Raw genomic sequence first — 6,000 nt, 5'->3', positions numbered from 1 at the left:
TTTGTTTTGCATGAAAATATACAATAACAACTAAATAAAGTCAATGCATAAGTTCAGATCAGCTAATTGTAAAACAGATTTAAATTTTTAATTATTAAAATTATATTAAAAATATATAAAATTTGATAAAACTTCGATAAAATCTTAGCTTTCTCTTTTGCTTTCCCAACTTCATACTAGGTGAAATGTTAAAAACAATATACTGATATTAAAAAATACTTTAAATCCATTAGTTTGTTATTTTTGAGGTGAAATGTTTAAAAGTATTTTTTTAATACCAGTTTATTGTTTTTAACATTTCACCTCAGATGAAGAGTCAGGAAAGCAAGAGAGATAACTAAGATTTTATCGAAGTTTTATCAAATTTTATATATTTTTAATATAATTTTAATAATAAAAAACTCAACTTTGGTAAAAAAAANAACTATCGGGTCTAAAAACTTAGATTTTAAACTCAAACCTTTCTCGTTATGAGCAGGAACATTGATAGAGCGGCGAGAAACAAATATCAAATATTCATTAAAATATATATAAAAAAGAGTTAAGAGTAATTGCTCTTATCCTTTTTTTAATAGATTAAATTTTTAAATTGCTGCAACTTACATTTATTGAAACGAATGACAAATATTGTTTATATTGTTAATTTTTAAAAAACTTCATTTATTTTTAGTGCAATTTTTTAAACTCTTCTTTATCAAATGAAAAAAATTTATTGTTATTGGCAGCTATTATGTCAATAACAATAAATTTTTATAGAGGTTAATGTGTTATTTACAGTTGTTATGTCAATAACACATTAACTACTATAAATTTTAAGAATTTATTGTTCTTATAGGTCATGAAGAGCAATAAAATCTTTAGAGAGCAGAATATATTGTCTAAAAGCCATGTACACAAGCAACAAGTCAAACTGGTCAAACTATTGATAACAATAAGCATTATTATCATCAATAGTTTGACCAGTTATCTCTTTCGATTGTCAAGTTTGAAAAAGATGGTTGATAGAACAGATCACTGATATTGATAGTTGCCTTAATTTTGCCACTTGTTTGCATTGGCCTTAATTCATCTAACAATTACATTGCAATAGTAAAATATCGACATTGTTACTGACCATTTTGAAAACAAGTGTTCGTTGATCCTTTAATAATAATAGTATGATAGACTTCAGAAGTTTGAGATTCACCCAATGTGATTTATGCCATTCTGGCATCACTGATATCAAATTGTTTCAACAACAATACTATCAAATTTGGCAAATTATGATTTAATTGTCACAAATACTCTAACTTTAAACAGACACTTAATTGTATCAGACTATAAACTTGTAAAGCAGTTAGACAAGTGAAATTTTTTGCATTTTATTTCTAAAAATATGTATATTTTTATGANACCATAGATATTCGATTATTTCTTAACTACTTATTTTAAATGTTTGCATGATATATAACGTGAACTAAATTAAATGGTGTATGGCGAATACGAATCTTATAAAATAATTATTGCTTAGAAATTTATTGTAACACTTCCTAATAGCGCTTAATATAAACGGAAAGGGAGTGGTTAAAGAATGTAACACACTGATTTTAACATAATGTCTAAAGACACTCCCTAAATTGATTTCTGGGTGCGTCCCTGCCCCAATATCGTTATAAAACAGCAATACGTGATAGATCACAAGAATAAGCGACAGTTTCCTAGATCACATCTCTTAGTCTCATTTTTTTAAAATTATCAAATTTTATTAATTCCTAATTTAAGATAAAAGATTTACTTCCTTAGATATCCAATAATAACAATATTTTATTTATACATTCCTTTCAGAGTTAGTTTTTACTTTCCCTACTGTTATACATAGCGGAGGGAAAGTATAAATTTTGGACTGTGAATCTTGAAATATTGAAAAATACAAAAAATTTAGGGGTTTTTTTTTCCAGAAATTTTGCCAGGAGATTTGTTTTAGGGTGATTGATGCTATTAAATTTTAGTTAAAGATGAAAGGAGAGATAGGAGGATCATGTTCATATCCTGAGTGGGATCGGACTTAGATTTTACTCATTAGCATTTACGTTTATTTTTTTAATATAAAACCTATCTCTATTCTCAAAATTAACTTTTTGCCATTTTATAATATAAAAATAAAATATAACAAACGACACTACACATTTTAACTTTTTTGCAGGGAAAGTTAGGCAACTCGTTGCTGGATTTTTAAAATTAAGCTAAGAATTGATCTGATAGTATTAGTATTTAGAATAAGGTGGGCCTAACATGTTACCCATGGGCGTAGCCAGAGTTTTGTTATGGGGGGCCTAGTAGAGGCCAACCTAACACAAAATTGAATTTATTTCAAATTATTGTTCGTTAAATGAAAATTCCATGATAATCGACGATAACTGAACACACATGAAATATGTAACCTCCTCTAATCATAACATTGGACACGGGGAGCCATTGACCATTTTTTTTTTTTCTTTAGTATTCAAAGTTTCTAGCGTTAAGTTTTTCGTACTTTTTGCAAATCGACTCAACACTTTCGGCTGTGATTTTCTGGGGGGCACCAGGTTCATTGGAGGGGGCCGTGCCCACCCAGGCACCCTTGCTACGCCCATGATGTTACCTAGTTTGAGTTCCTGGTTGCTACTGTTGCATTTCACTTTATTTTTGGCTGATATTTGAATTAGGCCAATCAGAAGGCAAAATGATGTGCTTTTCTTTACATTAGGTCAAGGCTTCTTAAACTATGGGTCGCTTAGCAAAATCTTGGAATTGCGAGATTTTAATGCAAAATATTGAAAATAATTTGTGAGAGTAAAAATGGCACCCTTTGTGTCATAGGTTTCGTGAGTTGCGCTTTGTGTCACTTCTAGTGCAGCGAGACAATTCAGCAACACTAGTGTGAACTAGTGTAGTGTTGCTTTTCAGTGTATTCAGTTGTCTCTGTTCCATTGTAACACAAGAGTGAACTGTGATAGTACACATTGTTTTTGCAAATTTATATATATCTTTATTTTATATTTTTTTGGGTAGCGAAATAAATCATAAACAATCGTAAATGGGGTCGTGAATAAAAAAAGTTTAAGAAGCCCTGCATTAGGTGATAATTTATTCTAAACTGATTATAGTTATGCTGAAAGAAGAAAAAAAAATTGGTCATTTATAGCGTCTGTCCACTTCTGATTCTACAGTTGTGTACTTTACATAATGATTAGGCTAATCCAGCTTTGGTCATTTTATTTCATGTATACTTCAGCTTAATTTTAAATACAGATTAAACAATTAAGAAAAAAGTTACTTGTGTCCATTCGTCAATATAAAAACATTTGGATCTAGGTTAGAGATTTACAAGAGAAAAAATATTTGATATTGGTATATTTTTGTTAAGACATTTTAAAAATTGGTCCCAATGAACACGTGAGAAAAGATTAAAAAATTTAAATAGAAATCTTTTGTTCTATAGTTGATACAGTTCATTTTAAACTGTGACTTGTGGGCAATTAGTGAGCCTTTTAATCATACCATATTATGGATGGAGTTGTAATTAAAACACCTCATAATAGGGGCGGCCAGATGGTGAAAAACAAGGCCTGACATTCCGGGACATAAAGAATTCCTGGGATTCTCTACCTGAATTCGATTCTAACTGCTGCCTAGTGTAGCATGCTGATGTCTTTACAACATCTGCTATCAGGATAGATCCGAGCCGAATCCGATCCAGACCTCTAATTTACCATGAGTAATAAACACGAACTGGGGTCTCGTTCCTTCTTTCTCACTCCATTGTAAATCAGGCCCATTCGTAATGGGCATAGATGTGATTGATCGGATGGCCTTACAAAGTGTGATTGATCGGATGGCCTTGCGTTAATTATTACATAATTATTAATCAATTAATCAAAAACTGAAATTCAATTCTTTTAAATTAAGTACTAACATTAACCATAGATATTCGATTATTTCTTAACTACTTATTTTAAATGTTTGCATGATATATAACGTGAACTAAATTAAATGGTGTATGGCGAATACGAATCTTATAAAATAATTATTGCTTAGAAATTTATTGTAACACTTCCTAATAGCGCTTAATATAAACGGAAAGGGAGTGGTTAAAGAATGTAACACACTGATTTTAACATAATGTGTAAAGACACTCCCTAAATTGATTTCTGGGTGCGTCCCTGCCCCAATATCGTTATAAAACAGCAATACGTGATAGATCACAAGAATAAGCGACAGTTTCCTAGATCACATCTCTTAGTCTCATTTATTAATATTTTAGTCATTTATAATGTAACTAGTCGTGTAACTATGAACCTATTTTGCCAAATCTTCACGGGTTTTTGCAAAATCTCCACGTTTTGAGATCTTAACCCAAAAAAGACGAAAAAAAAAATTCCGTGCGTGCGTGCAAACGTGTGCATTGACGTCTATTTCGTTTAATATCTCAGGATGATGAAACGCGATTTGGCATGATAACTTGTGTATAAGGGGCATTGATGCTATTAAATTTTAGTGGTTAAAGGTCGAGAGGGTGAGGAGATAAAGACGTGCGATGTGTCATATCTCGAGAGGGATCGGACTTAAATGATTTTACTCGTTATTAACATTTATAATTTTTTTGACACTCATTACTATCCTCAAAATTATGCCTTTTGTCATTTTATAATAATTAAAAATATAAAAAGTTTTTATAACAAAATCTCATAACAGATGGCGACATACACGATTTTATTTATTATAATTAAAGATATATTGCAAAAGTTGTTGGATTTTAATTAAATATTATCATATTTATTGATGATATTGTTAAACCATTTTTTACAAAACAGGTACTACAATACTAATGCGCCCAGAAAGTATTTGGTGGCCCGCTTACATACATACAAATTATAGAAATATGTATGTATGTAAGCAGACCCTCACCAAATTATAAACTCCCTTATATCGAAAGTTTACTATCTTCTTCTTCTTCTTTCCTTCTCTGATATGGAGATTCTGGCTGTCCGGTTGTCATTATATCAAGAGTCAATTTCTATATAAATATGTATTACATAGATTCTTGACGATAATGACTGTCCGATATAGAGAACAATTTGTTGATTCTTGCTATTTTTTATGTAGAAATATAGAGTGAATTTTTCATCGAATTAATGATTTAGCTGTCTGTTAAGAGTCCGGATTATTCAAACACTTTATAACTTTGAAAACAAAATTTTAAACAGATTTACAGAATCAGTTGAGACATTTATTTGTAGCAAAACACGTCAGATTTGTCTAACATAGTGAAGAAATGTGACATCGAATTGAGAAAGACTAGACATTATCTTCAGTGATGATTTAATGTTTCATCTCAGTGGTAAAGTTTCACTTTACCACTGAGATGAAACATTGAGATGAAACACTGACTTGTGAGATGAAATCCTGCAGTTGTGGATTGAACATCCTCAACTACAGGATTTGGAGCTTCGAAAATCCACAAGCAACTATGAAAAATGTTAGTGACAGTTCAAAAATGAATGTATTTTGTGTTCTTATCAAACATAAAGTGTACGGCCCTTTCCTTCTCCATGAAGGAACCATGGACGATATCGTGTACAGTACTTATATCTGGGATTTCTTCAATAATGTCTCCCATGTCTGTGGATTATTTGAGCATGGTCGATAACATGCCACTTCGTTCCCCAGATTTGACACCTCTCGATTTTTTTCCCTGGAGTTTCATTAAAAATGTAGTGTTTATTCCGCCCTTGCCTACCCAAAACCTCGACTCGTCACATTTACTGAATCAATGTACTGTACACCTCGTTAGATTTGCTGCTTTGAGTTTGGCAAGAAATTGAATTCAAGTGAGATGTCTGCCGTATCGCCAATAGTGCCCATATCAAACCAAGATCTATAAACTGTCTGAAATAAACGTGATGTGTTTTACTATAAATTAATGCATCTAACGATTTTGAAAGTCTTCTGATTAAAATTCTGTATGTTTTCAAAGTTGTA

This window comes from Centruroides sculpturatus, unplaced genomic scaffold (assembly GCF_000671375.1).
Source record: "Centruroides sculpturatus isolate CEXI.00-Female unplaced genomic scaffold, Cexi_2.0 scaffold370, whole genome shotgun sequence".
Taxonomy (NCBI): Eukaryota; Metazoa; Arthropoda; class Arachnida; order Scorpiones; family Buthidae; genus Centruroides; species Centruroides sculpturatus.
This window is presented reverse-complemented; position numbering follows the sequence as displayed.